The sequence below is a fragment of the Lygodium microphyllum genome, chromosome 20 (assembly GCF_053477565.2).
Source record: "Lygodium microphyllum isolate KBCC chromosome 20, Lygodium_microphyllum_v1.1.10, whole genome shotgun sequence".
NCBI lineage: Eukaryota > Viridiplantae > Streptophyta > Polypodiopsida > Schizaeales > Lygodiaceae > Lygodium > Lygodium microphyllum.
In genome coordinates, this window is record NC_141154.1 from 105,208,149 (window position 1) to 105,227,539 (window position 19,391).

General features: G+C 43.2%; 1 long non-coding RNA gene across 1 annotated transcript; it reads left to right on the top strand.

Moving 5' to 3' along the window:
* Nucleotides 1–17,603: 17,603 nt before the first annotated feature.
* On the top strand, nt 17,604–18,131 carry LOC148019212 (uncharacterized). Its single transcript, XR_015695063.1, has 3 exons — nt 17,604–17,736; nt 17,833–17,934; nt 18,027–18,131. It is a non-coding gene; the product is annotated as an uncharacterized LOC148019212 (long non-coding RNA).
* Nucleotides 18,132–19,391: the final 1,260 nt, after the last annotated feature.

Sequence of the window (19,391 nt, forward strand, 5' to 3'; positions counted from 1 at the left end):
TATAGAAGACCGGGGCATTGGACTAATCTTCTTAGGCAATCAAACGGAGGCAGTGAGAGTAGAGATGGATACATGGAAGACCACACTAGTCAACCTGGATGCCATCTCCACCATGCTGAAGGGTGATCCATAGATTAGGAAATCTTACAGGCCACTGACCAAATATATCCCATGTCCCAAAGAGGAGCGAGATTGGATGCATGTGCTTGCCATGATAGATCCACTAGTCTCAGACAATAAGGAGTACGAGCAAGCTGGTAAGACAGCTGATAAGCCTAGAGACGCACCCTCAATGCCAGTATGCATGATGGCTAAAAGATCAAATGGACGATCCAACCTTGTAAAATTCCATGTCCCAAGTAATAAGCGAGAACTCTTGGAGGTCCTAGAATATCTGACAACCAACCTAGCTGGCAATCTAGCCACTAACCTCAAACCTCTCCAAGATCTCTTGGATGGAACGCAAGTGGCGATGGACCAAAGTGCATGACTTAAACTTAATGTACAATTGGGCCTTAGTCACGACGAGAAGGAAAATCCCTATCAAGACCTAGGAGACGATGAGCAGTTGGATGAGGATGGTTCTAGAGAGGAATATGAGGACTGTTGTGAAAGGTGAGAAGGATCAAAGCTTGCACATGAGAGCTATGGTGGGAGAGCAAGAGAGAGAGAGAGAGAGAGAGAGAGAGAGAGAGAGAGAGAGAGAGAGAGAGAGAGAGAGAGAGAGAGAGAGAGAGAGAGAGAGAGAGAGAGAGAGAGAGAGAGAGAGAGAGAGAGAGAGAGAGAGAGAGAGAGAGTTTCACAATGTGGGAACTCCAACAGTCACAATGTGTGACCACAACCTTCCATTTATTCATCTGTCACTAAAATAATAAAGAATAAAGTGATGGTGATGGGTGCCCACTACTTATAGTTTGTAGGCGGCACAGGTACTATCAGTGTAGTAATACATGGGCGGCTAGGCGGAGGCGCCTTTACCCCCAACAACCTCCCACTTAAAGGCGAATCTGCCCCAGTGAGGAGTGAAAAAGAAAAAAAAAAGACAGTACAACATGTACACATGTACAATAGGATGATTAAAGATGTCATCTCATCCCACGCCCATCAATCTCCTAAGGAAGGCAAAGCGCTCCATAGATAGGGGCATATCTGCAAGATTCTCGTTAGTCGAGATCTTGACAAGGTCAACAAACTTGTCCTCGATGACCCTATGTATGAAGTGATACCTCACCTCAATGTGTTTCGTATTCACATGGAAGACTGGATTCTTGGCTAATTGAATAGAACTCATAGAATCCGAATGCAGTGTAGAGGTAGCATCAATACCAAGGTCATGAACCAAACGGCCTAACCATATGGCCTCCTTGCAAGCCTCAGTGGTGACTGCATCATACTTGGCCTCAGTGGTGGAAAGAGCCATGCACTTTTGCACCTTGGACATCTAAGAGACAACACCTCTAGCATAGGTGAACACATAGCCAGAAGTGGATTTCTTACTATCTGCATGTCATGCATAATCAGAGTCAGTGTACCCCACGACTCCTATATCTTAGCTGCCTCATCACTTTTGGACCCCTTGGCAACAATGCGGAAGCCCTTATAGATTTTTCATTTGCTATCCCCAAAGGTGGTGTGATAGCCTTCATCATCTAGTTGCCCTGTGCTTATCAAGCTCTTCTTGAGCTGAGGTACATGTCTCACATTATGCAAAATAAACACGGAGCCATGCTGAAATGCCAGTTTCACACTGCGAATGACTGCAATTTTACATGCATAGTTATCCCCCAAGTGGACAACACCACATACACCACCATTGTAGTCAGAGAACCACTCATGATGTGGCGTGACATGAAAGGACACACCTAAATCAAGTATCCAAGTATGCATATCATCCTTAGAATCTACAATCAATGCATGTGCATCCAAAGAAGAAGCAAGAACTACATCACCATCACTGTCATTATCATGACTGACTACATTAATCTCTTCTATTTTCACATTGCTCTTTTTGGCAAAGTTGGTTGTCCTTATTTTCAGGCTTGTTGGCTTCATTGTTTTTGTTTTTGCCCTTCTCTTTCTTTAGTTGAAAGCAATCCCCTTTGTAGTTCCCTTTATTGCCTTAATGATAGCAATCCACATTTTTTCCGCGAGATTTGCTAAGTGCTCTGTTTTTAGAACTGCTCTTATGCTCAAATCTGCCTCTAGTGTGTAATGCATTTGAAGACTTATTTGTTGAGTTATTTTGCCTATTGAGTTCTTCCATCAGCAAGGAACTCTCCACATCAAAGTATAACAGCTGAGCATTCGACTATGCACATATCTGCAGTGCCCCTCAGGTACCTCATGATACCCTTCACGGCATCCCAATGCTTCTGCCAGGTATAGCCATATAGCATGCCACAACACCAACTGTAAAGGCAATATCTGGACGAGTGGCTATCATGGCATACATAAGATTTCCCACTAATCGCTATTCAAGAGAGATGGGAGGGAAAGGAAGTATGGACAAAACGTCTAGTTGAGCTAGAACGCTTATCGAAAACTCAACTTCTAGCCATCCATGTGTTGATTTTTGAAAAGGCACGATGTAAGGAGCTGGTTTGACAAGCACATCAAGTAGCAAGATTTTGAACAGGGTGACTTAGTACTGTTGTACTCAGTCAAGGGGCATGAGCAAAAAATGAAGTTTAGGGGGTTAGGACCTTTCAGAGTTCGCACCATAAGCTGAATCGGTAATGTAGAACTCAAAACCCTGGAAGGTGAGGGCATAGGCTTCTTTAATGGTAGCTATGTAAAGAAGTACTACCCCCCCACACATCCACTTCAGGAATCGTCGATGCTAGAAGCCCCTGTCAATATATGAGTAGCCACCATTACATAGCTTGAAGATGAGGATGAGGAAGCCGTAGCTCCAGCTCACCTGCACATGACCATTATAGCCCAGCAGACACATGCCATTGATGCATTGATTGATGAGGGTAATGACTTTAATATCCTAACTCGCGATCATTGGACTCAAATCAACAAACCATAGTTATAGCTCATTAATGCCAAACTCAGCCCATTTGGGGGCTGATCATATGCACTTTTGGGAAAGTGCAAAGTTGTAGTCTCTATGGAGTCTGAAAGCTTGCCCATGGTCTTTTATGTGTTGCCAAACACGAAAGATGCAGGTAGGGAATCATTGTTAGGACACCGTAAAGAAGTAGGCCTAGTGTAATGTCGACTACTAGTCACAACACATTCACCTGGCCCATCGACAACACATGAATCGTCATATCCTTCAGCAAGGGCTGCGCGACCCCATCACAATCTGCAAAGCCACTGGTAGAGAAACCCACCATCAAGCCAAAAGGAGGGGGGTCATGATTCGTCACCACCTGTTAAACCTTAGCACCAAACAAAAGCCGACCACAAAGCCAAAGCCCTTGAACACCAGTTCAAATGGGTATCAAAACATCCAAGACTGCTGCCTAGGAGCACCCAACCACAAAGTTACAAGGCTAGAAACCTTCCCTTGAAACCTAGGAGGCCTAGAAACAGCTATAGGCATCGACGAACGGTCAAGCCGCAGTGGGTCCCCACGACCTTATTAGCAAATGCAAGGCTATTACGAGGGTAAGAACTGGATTTGGGTACCTAAAGCCAAGACAACCAAGCACACTACTCAAACACTGCCCTCAAGCTTGACCACACGAAGCATCAAGACAAATCAAGCATCAACGCCACAAAAGCCTCTAGCTGTAGGGCCCATTACCCTTCCAAGATCTAAACCCATCGAGACTCAACAAGTATATCGACCCAAACAATAGTGTGCTACTCCTAAACCACCTCAACCTTGCCCTACTAGTATCCTAACCACTGCCTAAGCATCTAGTAGCACACCACCCACCACATTGGCCATGCCTAGTGCACCAAGGCCACAACCCCAACCAGAACCGCAACCAGAGCTACACCCGTCACACTTGCTAAACTGTCAAGCCCAACCAAAGCTCAACCACTTGGTGCCGGTCTTAGACCCTCTTACCAGTGGAGATCCATTCTAACCTTGGCCACCGCAGATTGGATCCCCAAGAGAGACACCAAGGAAACTGTGTTTCTACTATAAGAAAATCTATCTTGTATCACTAACAACCATCTCTTTCATATTTTATGTGATCACAACAAGAAAAAGAACACCAAGAATAAGAAATCTTCATGCAGCTTCATAAAAACGATTCTCGCACGGCTTTAACTTTAACAAAATCCATCATTCTCTTCATATTCTTCATAGAATTCATTGATAAACATCAAAAACACAAAAGAATACTCCACTTTGAATGAAAATTATCACATATGATTTATCTTCAAAGATTCCATAGCTTTCTCTCATTATCTCTCATATGTAGATACATTGTTTTGCATAGAATTGACTATCTTTGACTCTCTCTCTCTCTCTCTCTCTCTCTCTCTCTCTCTCTCTCTCTCTCTCTCTCTCTCTCTCTCTCTCTCAATAGTATATCATCTCCTCACTACAATCTCAATAATTCCTCATAATAACCCTTCTTTGGTCATGAATACCCCTTCCAAGAGGTGTGTTTGATATGAAAGGTCACCAGAGCCACTACAGTGACTCTTCACAGCTCACTACTGTCACTTCACTCCAATGTTCTCTTAAGTCTTCAGCAGCTACTTCTTGCACTTTCTTATGATCTTTTGAACTTACATTCACCTCTTTCTAAGGCTAGAAAACTTTTCCAAAGTCTCACATACATTTCACAAAATACTTTTACAGAGGCATACAGAACAGAACATGAACAGAACAGAGGCTCTACAGAAGCTCAACAACAGAGGGTTATAGAAGGTCAACCAAAACTATCAAAACCACATAACTCATACTAAAACCATTCCAAACTATCAAAAACCATTCAATGAGCTTTCAAACAACCTCAAACTTCATCAACCATTACTCCATGCTTTATATAGAAAAAGAAAAGAACAAAACAAAAGCTATCAGAACCTCAATAGAATCTATTAGAATATCACATAGCCTCATATCTCTATTGAAAAACATCATGAGCTTCCACAACATAATCATTAACCTCATCCAAAACACTCTCACCAAACACATCCAAAACAACTAAATATCATTCAAAATCCATCAAAAATCAACCATTTAGGCCTCAAAAATAATAAAAATCAATCAAAAAACCAAGTCATTTCAGCATTCAACATATCCCCACACTTAATAAGGGAGCATCCTCACGACCTAAGAAAAAGGGAATATAAGTTCATCAAAGAGCTCAACTCGATTTTCTTTAACATCTTCAACAAACCATCCAACCACGACCCCAACTTATAACCTACATCTAATAAAGAATACAACGAAAGGAAAACCCTTTATCCATTAACATATATTATAAACAATAGAAAATCATAACAAATTCATAAAGGATATAAGAGGTTATGTATCTTTGCTTCTAAGATATCCATCTACCATTACCATTACTGTAAATCTCCAAAAATATAGCTCTCGAACAAATCGAATATTCAACCACCATGAACCCACCACATATGAATTAACACAACACAAATACAAAACACCCATCTGAATGGCACCTCCAAAAGAGAGATGTAGCATTATGAATCATGAAAAATACGTCTAGAGATATCAGTGAAGATGATCCCTCTTAAAGGCTTGGTGATTGCGAAAATGGTCCATAAATAAGGATTCATCCACAAAAGTTTTTGGAGAATTCTGGAAAATTTGAAGGCAAAACATCCTCTCTAGCAAAACAAGGTATCTGCTAAGCAGACAAAGGGCATGAAAATACAATACATCTAGTTGTTGGGAATCAATGTTCACATTCGCATTCATGCATAGCTTTGGAATGGCCTTCGAATCATTATGTGAATGCCTATGCATATATGCTAGGTACCAAGCAAAGTGAGATGTCAATCTCACTGAAGGATCTGTAGAATATGAATGTTGTTGAGCAAAATGGAGATAATTCTAGTACGCTTGATTGGCAGTCATCCACTCTCATAGAATTAGTGGCCAATTAATATGAGGTCTAGTAAGAGAATCAATTTAGGTCTATTCTCTTCTTCTAGGAATCTTCTGATCAAACCATGCATATCCACTAACTAACTGAGGGGGCTTAGGAATAGAAGTGGTAGGAGATGGGTAGGTAAAATCATAAATCAAGAATGAGCTAAAGAGGAATTAGATAAAAATTTAGGCGAATTTGTCAAAAAATATGTTAGTTGATAGGTAAGAAAAGTGGAAGGAGTATGTATAGATGGGGAAGGACAAGACGGAAAAGGGAAAATACACGATCTTCAATGAAAGAACAATAAGTAAAGATCGAAATTTGAGGGGTACCCTGAGGTTGAAAAGGGAGAGATAAAATAACTGTTGAGTTGGATTTATAAAGGGAAAAATAAGTGTCCTATCTATGGGCCATTTGTTGATAATAAGATAAGCTAGGAACTGATGGACCTAAGGCGGATCATCGATGATAAGTATAAAGGAAAGATGAATCAAATGGATGTTGTTTTGAAAGATAGGCTAAAAGATCCACCCTCATTGTTAATGTTCTGCACATGAATAGAGGCTTTATTCTGTCTTTGATTCAGGATCACAGAGTCAATCATTATATGCCACGAAGTTTCAGGGCACTTAGCCACTTTGGAGGAATAACACTAAAACATCTCATCTATCCAGAAATCCAAATGTCTGACATATAAAGCAGCTTGTAGGACCACATCCCCAACATACCAAGCTAAATCTTCATCATCTGGAATTAGCAAATTACCTCTCAAATACATATAAAACATCATCATAGTATTTGAAGTCACACAGTCTTCAAAAACCATCAAGACTACTTCAGCCGACAAGTTAGAAGGAAGAGGTAGATCCATCGTTGAGAGCTTAATATAGAAGGCCAACTTTTGTTGCTGATAGTGCACAAAAAATGAGTGATCTAGAGGAACATATTCGTGGAACTACTCAAATGAAGACCATAATAAATCCATTCTAGATTGAAGTCTTTCCACTTTAGCCTAGAATAAAGGGCATAATGTGGCTTTTCACTTTAGCCTAGAATAAAGGGCATAATGTGGCTTTCCACTTTAGCCTAGAATAAAGGGCATAATGTGGCTTTTCACTTTAGCCTAGAATAAAGGGCATAATGTGGCTTTCCACTTTAGCCTAGAATAAAGGGCATAATGTGGCTTTTCTTTGAAGAATTGCTAAGTCCACAGGGGACAAAGAAAGAACTGGCTGCACAGTAGGACTTTGTGAAGAAAAACCTGACTTAACCAACTGATCGTTAAGTTGCTGAATTTGAATGTTGCTTTGCTATAGTGTGGTATTAGCTAATTTAAGCTTCTCTGTTTGGATAGCTATCAAATCTTGAAGCTCTTGAAATTCCTACAACAATCTATCCCTCTCCTTCGTCACATTAACCACTTGGGATTTAGTGTCAGTCAACTGAGTTTGCAAACCAAAAATTTTCACTTTCTAAGCATCAATAATCTTAGTTTGCTGCTCCATCTGGGTATAAAGATAAAAAATTTTACCTTGATCAGAAGTGAGCTCATCATTTGCTTTAGTCAGCTCTTCTTTGGTTTGTTGAACTTCATCATAGCAAGAAGAATAGAGCTGTTGAATACAAGCAGTCACGCTGAGAACTCAATAGAACTCTAGATGTCTTTACATAAGAAAGGAATTGCATCTCCTGCTACCAAGTGTTGTACAGAATGAATGGAAATCTCTAGAGTACCATCATGATTTTCTTTAAAAAGATTCGGCATTATGAGGAAAGCTGGTAGTTGGCTACTAGATTGAATGGGAATGGAGACTGGAGGAGGAATTGGGGCTGATTCAACCACTCATTTGAGACGTTTCCTTTGAATTACCATAGGAGGGATGGGATCAAGATCCTCAATGACAACATCAGTGCTTTCAGTAGGAGTAGGAGCTTCTGGTGGATCAATTGGCAAGGTAGGAACTTCCTTCGAAAGGGCAGCATATGCCAAGTAGACAAAAAGGTAAGAACCAAATGGAACATTAGTTACATTATCTATCAAATTTTTTCTTCATGCTGACAATAACTATTCCCCTTACAGGACCATTCCTCTTACTATAAGAGGTTAGAAATTGATCACACATATCAGTATCCTCCAGGATAAGTGGCAATGAAAGTGCTGCAAACTTGGCTAAGCCCACCTTGCTGATAAGATCTAAATCCAGTAATAAAGAGTAGTCATGAGCCACCAACGGAATGTACTGAACTGGGGGAGGAGTACGAGGTGCCATTCAGATGGATTACACACACACACACCACACACACAGACAATCACAATGAATGCTTGCAAAACAATAGGATAGGAATAAGATATCGATTTGAATAAACTTACATAGACTCGACTGACTAGCTAACCACCCCAAGCAGTCCACATCCTAGGAAAAATTCAACATGACCTCTACAGGCGTGCGACCGAAAGCTTCATGCGATGCACATCCTGAATCCCTATATTAGGTAGAAAAGAAAAAAAATACATACCATATCCCCGACTCATCCATTTGACCAAAACCAAAAGAGAAAATTTCAAAGGAACTAATCACATTGACATGACACTAGAATTGTTAACCACCATCAATAGAAGGACACTAGACAAGACTCCACCGTTACCCATCCCCATGAATCACGTTCATTAAAAAGGGAATGTGCAGTGTAGGGAAAATAAATATAATGAAAGATTCATTTAAATAAAGTTATTAATAATGTGTGAAATTTTATTAAGTTATAAACCTTTAAAAGAAAACGGTGGTTCCTTCTTATCCTTTAGTTAAAAATTATTAAGTTTGAAACGGTGCTTATTATCGTAACACGGACTTTGGACCTTGATTGGGTGTCTCTAAATGCAAATTTATTTATTAAAAATTAATTGTGTTTAGCACTTTTTGTTTAGTACGTGCACTTGTGACTGTGGGTTCATTTTTAAATAAAATTAAATGTGTTTGTAGCGTACGAAGCACATGCTAAGTGAACAGTGGGTTTATTTTAATTTTAAAAATATATGTATTTAATGCCGCGAATGCACGTGAAAACATGTGTGGATTAAAGTTTACCTAGCAGGGGTGTGTAGAAGCAATGAAAAGGAAAAACATCAGAGGAAGCTAGGAGGATAGGGGCGTAAGGTCAAATCGCAGTTCTGATGGTATCAGGGGGCGTTCACATGGAAAAAATAGAAAAAAGAAGTACAAAAATCATGGAAAAATTAATGAAATAAAATAGGTAGGCCGGATCACGATGGGGGAAATAGGAAAGTTGGGCACAAAACCAAGCCAGACATGACTATGCAATCAAAATTAAAGTCTGAGGTCGTTAAGGTAGGTTCACATGGAAAATGGTAAAAAATGCACATAAAAATCTCCAAAATTATAGAAAAATTAACAACAGACAAACCATACATCAAAATGATAGTCAATAAAAAGAAAAAAAGTCTAGGGAAAGGTGTAGGTCAGGGCGAGAATACAAGATCACTGTTCCGAAGTGAAAAAGGTACATTCGCATAGAAACACATTAAAATAACAAGAAATTCATAAAAAATTAATAACTCATGATCCGTGGCTCGGAATAGAGGGCTGTAAAAAGGAAAAGTGTACCAGTTGAAGGGACGAGAACAAGGCTATAAAGTTGGATGTGGATGCCAGTGAACGTAGCGTGCGTGCACATGAAAAGACATCAAAACAAGGGATAAAGGGAAAAAGAGAAGGAACGTCCTCAAGAAGGTGGTGAAGGAGGATGGGTGGGTGGGGAAGGGACCCCATCAGAGTAAAATCAGGACATGGTATACATGTATGATCAGATTGTCGTATATGCATGAGGGTATGCAATATAGACGCATAGGAACGCGTCCCCACATTTAAGACCTTAACGGGAAGGGTGAATTGAGCAACAAGGATCTAGGACCACACATTAGATCAAACATTGATGTCCCCACACTTAAAACATGATCATCACTAGGAAACAGAAGGTGTAGGGTTAAAAAAAACTTAGCGCATGTTGCCAAGAATGGAAGTTGATTGTTGATGTCACGTGCTGTGTCATAGTCGGCTGCAAGCAGTACCAAAGTGTCTTCATAGCACACATCCAGCGTGGTAGGGACCACATAGCAGCACCCAAGGAGGTAGCTTTGCTAAGGGAATCATGGAAAATTGTTGATGGCAAAGGATATTGCACTCGGCTCATAGTCACTCAAATGGAATGATTAAAGAACAGTCACTCACTCCACAACGGACATCACTCGATTGAATAATGATGGAAACCCAGTCTCACACCCGGTGTTGCACAAAATACGCACGGGAGTTCGTGAAGTTGCTTGCTGTAGAGACACTTAGCAAGATGGGAGGAAAGGATAATGAAGAATACTCAACTTAAGGCAAATATGTGGAGTAGAAGAATCATATACATTAGTGATCAAGGTAAATTGGAAGAAGCCATGTAATCGTTTAAACTTGCTTTGTATTTGGAAACAAGATACAATCTTCCAAGGTAAGAGATCCACTCCAAGGTATAATCACAAAAATGTAGAGGTGGTAATATAGAGAAGGTACGGATCGAGGATAACACAATTGTAAGTTGACATGTGAAGAGTATGCCGCGGGAGCAAATTGATATGCACGATTGGATGATCAGTATAATGATGATGCATCCTTGTTTTAATGCTTTGATGGAAGATATGAACTTGCTGAAGCCTAGGTCTTGATGTGGCCTTATGTCAACTTCATGTCCTTTGAAGGTAACAATCAATACTTTTGCCTGATTGACGACTACTGAAATACTATAGTCATCATGCATTCAAGAAAACAGTGTTCTCTTCTTTCATGTAGCATCTTCTCCTCAAGTTGTCGACTTCAAAGCCTTCTTTTATTGCGAGATATAGCATAAGCAGAATTCAAGATTGTCATTATCTTTTATTGCCGGACAGGTTTCTCCCTCTCAGACAATTGCACTTGATAGTGATGTACACTACAAGGGACTGGGGCAATAGCGACGCCGATTAGCGACGGCGTTTATCGGCGTCGCTATTGGCGTCGCTATTTGCGTCGCTATATGCGTCGCTATTTGCGTCGCATTTGCGACGCATATAGCGACGCCGCAGGGAAAAAAAGCGCGGCCGAAACCAGAGCGCCGTTTTCATTTTGTTTTCTTCGCCTTTTGAGAGCGAGAGCGAGGGAGAGAGCCAAGGCTTTGTGAAAGAAGAGGAGGAAGAGACTTGTTGCCGTCGCCGCCACCACCGCCACCGCCACCGTCGTTGTTCGCGAAGGAGAGGAGGAGCCCTCGTTGCAAAGAGAAGCCGCCCACGCTCGCCATATCTCATTGGTGAGTCTCCCTCTCTCTTTCTTTTACTTGTTGAAGGTTTAAATCGTTCTCTTTTGTTTATTTAGGAGAGGAAAAGAAAGAGAAGGAGAGGGAGAGGGAGAGACAGGGAGAGAAAGAGAGGGAGAGGGAGAGAACGAGAGTGAGAGTGCATTCTCTCTCTCTCTCTCTCTCTCCCTTTTGCTTGTTTAATGTTTAAATTACTTTCTTCTTTGCTTGTTTAGGAGAGGAAACGAGAGAGTAAGAGAGAAAGAGAGGGAGAGGGAGAGGGAAAGGGAAAGAAAGAGAAAGAGAAATAGAGGGAGAGGGAGAGGGAGGGGGAGGAAATAGGAGAGGGAGAGAAAGAAAAAGAGAGGGAGAAGGAGGGAGAGTGCATTCTCTCTCTCCCTCCCTCTCCCTTTTGCTTGTTTAATGTTTGAATCACTTTATTTTTTGCTTGTTTAGGAGAGGAAATGGGAGAGAAAGAGAGTGAGAGGGATAGGAAGGGGAAGGAAATGAGAGAGGGATAGAAAGAGAAAGAGAGGGAGAGTGCATTGTATCTCTCCCTCTCCCTTTTGCTTGGAGGATGTTTAAATCACTTTATTTTTTGCTTGTTTAGGAAATGAGAGAGAAAGAGAGATAGAGAGGGAGAGGGAGAAAAAGAGAGGGAGAGGGAGAGGGAGAGGGAGGGGGAGGGGAAGGAAATGAGAGAGGGAGAGAAAGAGGGAGGGGGAGGGAGAGGGAGCGAGGGAGCGAGGGAGAGGGAGAGGGAGAGGGAGAAAGAGGGAGAAAGAGGGAGGGAGAGGGAGAGGGAGGAGGAGGGAGGAAATGAGAGAGGGAGAGAAAGAGAACGAGAGGGTGAGGGAGAGGGTGAGAGAAAGAGAGGGAGAGGGAGAGGGAGAGGGAAGGGAATGAAATTTAAGATAATATACGTATCGATAATGGTATGCAATGTGCTTTGCATATGGCCACGTACTTCATCAAAATTAACCCAAAATTATTGTTATAGAAGTGGAGATCCCTTAAATTGAGTATAGGATAATTTCTCTCAGGTCTTATGACTATGAGTAGAATTGATTGAAATAAATTTTATTACTATAGTTGTAAAATTTCATAGATGGTGCGCATTAATTTTAAAATGGATTACTTATACTCAAAGCCGAGATATAACAAAAAATTATCTACCGGGACAAACAAATCGTTGAGCATGATACAAGGCCGAGATATAACATCGGAAAATCTCTCGACTACTATATACAATGCAAGGTTTATGGTCAACTTGCAAGTTGACGTACATCTCCAAAAAGCTATCCATTTAAGCCTCGTTTGCTGTAATGTAGATCAGATGGCAAACGAAGAAGGTCCTATTGTTCAAGACCGCGAGTCGTATCTTAATCAGCGTGTCCCATGTCCTTGCTCTCAATGCAAGTTGGCAATTAGACGAAAACGCCGATTGTCTATAGAACAGGTACGACGATTTGGCGAGTTTCAACCTGAGATTATTGATCAGGCGATTGCAGATTTTCAGCAAACGGTATTTTCAAGTTAGCATTTTTCATGCATTGTACTCTCAAGCTAATTGAAAACCATACACAATAAGATTGGGTCTTGTTGGCAAATTTTGTGTCCAGGGGGGTGATGTCTCGACCCAAGGGGGAGTGCACCCTTTGCGGCCAATTAGAAGAGTTCGTGGACGTGAGATGGATGGATGGCAGGAGCCAATAGACCACTCGCAAGGCCCATCTATATCGTCAATGCCAGAGGAGACAGACAACCTTCCCGACTTGCCTACAATCTTGGAGCCTGAGATGGAGGCAATGATCGATGCATTGATTCCCATGGATGTTGAGACATCTGACCCGCTTAGAGAGGAAGCATCCATACCATTATATGATGGGTGCCGAGTATCTCGGTTGAAGACATTGCTTGCACTCTTAAGTGTGCAAGCGAAATACGGTTGGAGCGATACGAGTGTGACTGAGTTATTCAGGTACCTTGCATACAGACTTCATTGTTTTTTTTTTAAACAGTATTATTGTAAATATGGATGGATTTTTCAAGGTGTTTTATGATGTTTTCAGGTTATTGAAATATCATATATTGCCACCTGCAAACACCATGCCTGAGTCTCGTGATGATGCACGACATGTTTTACGGAAGCTTGGCATGGACTACAATAACATCCATGCATGTATCAACGACTGCATATTGTTTCGAGATGAATACGAGACTATGGAGACATGTCCAAAGTGTGGTGCTCACAGGTATCGACAGGACTTGCAAGGGCAGACCATCCCTCAAAAAGTCCTCAGACACTTTCCGCTCATCCCCCGCATAAACCACATGTTTCGCACGTCTGCCATGGCAAGCTTGACAACGTGGCATGTGCAGAATAGGTCTACGGATGGAGTGCAACGAATATCAGCAGATTCGCGCGCATGGAGCCACATTGACTCTACCTTCCCAGGCTTTGCGCGAGAGCCAAGGAATCTTCGGCTCGGTCTCGCCATGGATGGTGTGAACCCATTCAGTCTGCGCTCGACTTCTTACAGTGTGTGGCCTATAGTGCTTGTCAACTACAACATTCCTCCATGGCTTTCTACGAAGAAAGGACATCTCATCCTTAGCTTGCTCGTCCCGGGCCGCTACAAAGTAAAAAATATGGACGTGTATCTTCGTCCATTAGTCGATGAGCTTAAGATTTTGTGGGAGGAGGGGGTCACGGTGCAAGATATGAGCAGGCGCGATGGTCGGCGGTCAGCCAACATTCGAGCCATTCTCATGTGGACGATGCATGACTTTCCGGGATTGGGAGAGTGCTCAGGTGAGCAGACCTTTGTTCACGCCGGTAATATCTATATTTTATTTCATTCAATCAAGTATTCACTAGGTCGTGGATCGCCTTGCAGGTCTCGTTACCTCAGGTTATCATGCATGTCCATTGTGTGGGCCACAGTTAGACTCCCGAAGGTCACGAACCATGAAGAAGATGGTATATCAAGGACACGCCACTTTCTTGCCGGAGGATCATGAACTCAGGGAAGGTTTTCTTGGACGACCTCCAGCACGTATGAACGCTGCAAGCTGGTACGAGCTGAAAATGGTAAACCCGGAATCACATCCAAATGGAATGCGACGGTTCTCAGTTTTCTACGAGTTGCCATATTGGACCCACTTACAGGTCAACCACTTGTTGGATCCCATGCATATTTTCAAAAATGTGGGCAGCTTGCTATGGGACCACATCACAGGAAAGAGAGACACTATAGGGTCACGAATGGATTTAAAGGAGGTAGGTAAGATGGAGGCGCTTTGGCCGCAGTCGAGTGCTGAAGGGGGAGTGCAGCTTCCTCGCGCTCCCTGGGTTTTGTCTACCAAAGAAGAGCGCATTGTGAAGCAAGTAATCAAGTCTATCCGCACTCCGACGGGTATGATGCGTTCTCTCAGGTCCGCATTTTCTAAAGATGACCAAATGTCTGGGCTAAAATCCCATGATTGGCATAAGATATGTCAGGTTTGTGAACAGAATGGATTTTAATTAGCGTGGACATTTTGAAATTTGAAAAGTGACCATTATTCTTAATGCTTTCTCATTTGTGGTAGTTTGTCCTACCGATCGCGATCGCGGGATGCCTAACTCCAGAAATTCGCGGGGCCATTTACAAGCTGTCGACTTTGGTGCAATGGATCTCACAGAAAGAGATTAAGACGTCCTCTATTGAATCCGCAAGGCGGGGAGCAGTTGAGACGGTCTGTCTCTTTGAGAAATACCTGCCCACTAGCATGCTCACGATACAAGTTCACCTTCTTGTGCATCTTGTGGACGAAGTGGAGATTGCCGGACCTGTCCATACGCGATGGATGTTCTTCCTGGAGCGCTTCATGAAAACCCTGAAAGGCTTTGTGCGACAACGAGCTCGTCCGGAAGGTAGCATGGCGGAGGGTTGGTTGGTGTCAGAGGCATTAGTGCATATCTCACAATGGCTACCAACGGTGGAACCAGACAATGAAATGCTATGGACGCTCAAGGACGATGACAGGCTGACTGGAGATGTGGTGGTTGGAAATGGGGTAGAAAAAAGAATGGATGCCTCAATGGAAGAGAAAGTGAATCGCTTTTGTATGTTGCACCATGCCTCCATGGAGACGTGACTCGCCAAGTACCAGATTGCAAGGCAAGATCGAGAGGAAGCGCGAGCTGAATTCCGACGCAGTACGCGTCACCGACCGATTCGATATCCCGAAGGCATGGAGGAGATGCCGCGGTTTATGTCAACACGATGGTTGCATGGAGCCTTGATCGCAGCATCCAGCGAAGGGGCAGAGGTCTCAATGGAGGAGTGGGAGTTCTCGAGGGGATGTAGTCCAAAGGTAATGAGGAGTTTAGAATGTGTCGTATCTGAATTTGTTTGCTACATCTAATTTGAGTGTTTCAATGTGCAGTACAAAATATATAGTGCAGCGTGGTTGCGCGGACGGCATTTTCGGGTGGAGCGTATTGACAAAATGCGCTCCACAATGGACTGTGGTGTCATGGCAAGGTTTGAGCAAGAGAGCCGGCGACAAGCAACGGATCCGAACACGGTTGTGGATGAGATGGAGTATTTTGGGAATTTGCAAAGTATTATTACGGTGGATTACCGTAGCTTCTCCATGATAATATTCGATGTGCAGTGGTTCAAAGTGGTACTTGGAGGAGCTGGCGCAACGGTTCGACGAGGTCCATCTGGATTTCTCGAAATAGATTCCGAAAAAAAATGGATGGATTTGCGCGACACCTTTGTGTTGCCGGCACATTGTGAACAGGTAATCTTCTAGTCATTTGCTTGCTAATTGTAATACGACATGCTTTATGTCACAATGGTTTGAAGACGGTTTGTAAGTGTTTGTGAACAGGTAATCTTCTATCCAAATCCCCGACAACCTCGATGGTGGTATGTTATACCTTCAACTCCTAGAGGTGCGAGAGTATACGATCAAAGCGATGTTCCAGGCATAGATGAAGAATATATGCAAATAGAGGGATCGAAATTATAAGGGGTGGAGGCCACCGCAAGCTTGGAGCCCGCATCGGCTAACAATGATGGAAATACAGAAGTCGTAGAATTTTTTGAGAACGAGGCAGACTCGTTCTTTAGTGGTGACATGTCTATCGACCTTCCAGTGTATGCAGAGTTATGTCAGGAGATTAACATGGGACCATAGAATACTTCATTCTTGGAGAATTGTATTACTCAATTTGTTGTTTAGATCTTCCATAAAGGTAGATAAGATATGCATTTTAAGATGGATTTTTCAAAAATGATTTATATTAATGCGCTTTGTATAGTTTCAATTGATTATTCTAACATTATTTTTTATCTCTGCAGGTATCTTTATTTTCAGGATGAGTCGAGGGATGAGCGATGAGGAGTTTCAGGAGACGATGGCACGTATGTCTCCAGATCAGCTCGCGAGATTCAGAGAGATAGCAGATCAGGAGCTGTCTCGTTCTTCGTCAGGGCGCTCTGCTAGATCAGCTTCAGTGCGATCAGATGCTTCAGCTTCGAGCAGACGATCTCGACGCTCGCGACTTGGGCCAGAGGAAGGGACTGCGACTGCAGGAGGATCAGGGGGGTGCTGCTGTGGAGACACGGACGCAGTGTCTCCGTCTCGTCGTTCAGCTAGAGCTCGGTCACCTCCAGGATTTGTCACACCTGTGGGGACGTCCACTCCAGTTACTCCGGCTTTTGCGCAGCCGTCGGCAGATGTCACGCCTTTTGGTGGCACTCCTTTTGGTGGCACCCCCTCTGGTGGCACCCCTTTCAGTGGCACTCCGGGAGAGGGTACCCCCGTCGGTACACCGGATGTTCAGGGGTCTCCTGGATATGCCCAGGAGCGTGGACGAAGATGGGAGAGGGCCCATACGAGGCACACTCCTAGGGATTATGGATACCTAGTGGATGGCAGGTCAGGAGCTATCATCATGAATGATGAGGGGAGGAGGGTGATAGCTCGCATGAGGGAGTTGTGCCAACAAGTTTTTCGGCACAACGTCCTGGATCATTGGAGGAACATACCGGAGGGGAGCAAGGAGTACATAGTAGCATCCTTGCATGAGGAGTTCCCGGTGCCAGCCGCAGTGGATAGATTCTCTACGGGCTGGATGATGGATTGCATGCGTGCATACATGTCACATAGACGATCCGACGCACGCAAGGCAATCAAGAGTGGAGCTCCAAAGCCCGAGTGGTTAGATGCAGAGGACTGGCGCCGACTGAGGGAGGAGGCTACAAATTCGCCAGGACGTTGGAGTCAGCAGCGGGAGGCGGCGAGGGCACGAATCGAGGCCGGATCGGTACATCATCTTGGGAGTGGCGGCCACAGGACATATTTGGAGGACTTTGTAAGTTTCTCTTTTGTTTTGCTTATTTGTTTTTTTGAGATATTATTTGTACTGACAATCATATTTCTAACAGTTAGCATTTTGTTTTCTTTGCAGCACTCCATTACAAATCGTGATCCGCAAGGCCTTGAGACTCAATATGCAGAGAGGCACGGTCTCAGATCATTGATCGACCGATTGTACAGACGCGACGGCCCAGTAAGTCTCTCATCTTTCATGTCCGTAGTTACCATGAGATATTTGAATGCATTATTGTATGGTGGATTGATATGTTGTTTCTTTTTCTGCAGAATCCGTTTGATGCTCCTTTGCAGAGGGACGAGCTTTCGGGGGACGACGATTTGTAGCTCGCCCTCGGATCCTTAGCGCTCACATACCTTTAGTTTTTAGTCGCCCGATCTATGTAGACATTTTCTATGTATTAGTGATATTGTTTTATGATTGTACCAATCGCATTTTATGCGATATCATGTATTTATTTCATCTATCAGTTTTATGATTTCAGTATAGATTCTTTTTGTTTGCAAACACTTTGTATGCAGCAGTGCAGAAACTATTTTGTATGGCTCTCATACAGCACACAGTGCTATATGTGGCAGGGCAGCTTGCTGCCCTGCCACAAAAAAATTTTTTCCTCTGTTACCGTCGCTATTTGCGTCGCAAATTTACTGCAGGCGTCGCTATTGTCGTCGCTATCAGCGTCGCAAATTCTCTGTAACCGTCGCTATATGCGTCGCTATATGCGACGCATATAGCGACGCATATAGCGACGCAAATAGCGACGATTCTATGGCGTCGTCAATAACGACGCTTTTTGCGACGACGGGAGAAAATTTTGTTGTTTGTATTTTCGTCGCTTTAAACGTCGCTATAAGGTCTATATCTTGTAGTGGTAGTCGACGCATGGCGACGTCCAAACTTCTTTTTCATGGTTAGATGCTGCTGGAGGAGTTTGCTATATCGTGATGTAAATTGAAGGAGAATTGGGGCGCCTTAAGATCAGGGCTCTCCACTGTTACAACAACGTTAGGTGTTCAGAAAGATAGCACCACCATCAAAAAGCCTCCCTTTCTTCAAGATGCACAGCCATGAGATTGACCTTGCCTAGATAGTGCTAGTGCATGCAGGCAAATGTACGCGGAAGATGTTAATGAGCCTTGCATTACCCATGCCTCTGAAGGCTTTTCATCTCTTCTTCTTTTTCGTTTGTCTTCTCGTTGGTGTTGGAATATAGACACAAGTAGATCGGTGCGATGAGCGTGGATCGGGTGTGATGTCGACTCTACCAACGGAGAGTTCCTTGTTGGATGAGAAGAGGTAGAGGTGCTTTATCCTCTCCACGTGCTGATCGCCTTCTGCTGCGTTACCTTCCATCGCCTAATCGTTCTTCTTCTGCAGCTACTGTGTCACCTTTCTCGTTGTCTCAGCTCGCTAGCTTCAGCTTCTTCTCCTACATCGCGTCTATAGGACTCCTTCTGCGAGCTTTTCGTTCTCCTTCGATTCTCACCAGGTGTCACTGCTCACCAGCACGTTGTCCTTCATCGAGGTAGAAGATGTTGCAATGCCCCTCTTCGACTGCAGGTTGGTGTTCCCTTCGGCTCTCTGTGGCACATTGTCATCATCTTCAAGTCTTCTACTGTGTCTTTGTTACCAGC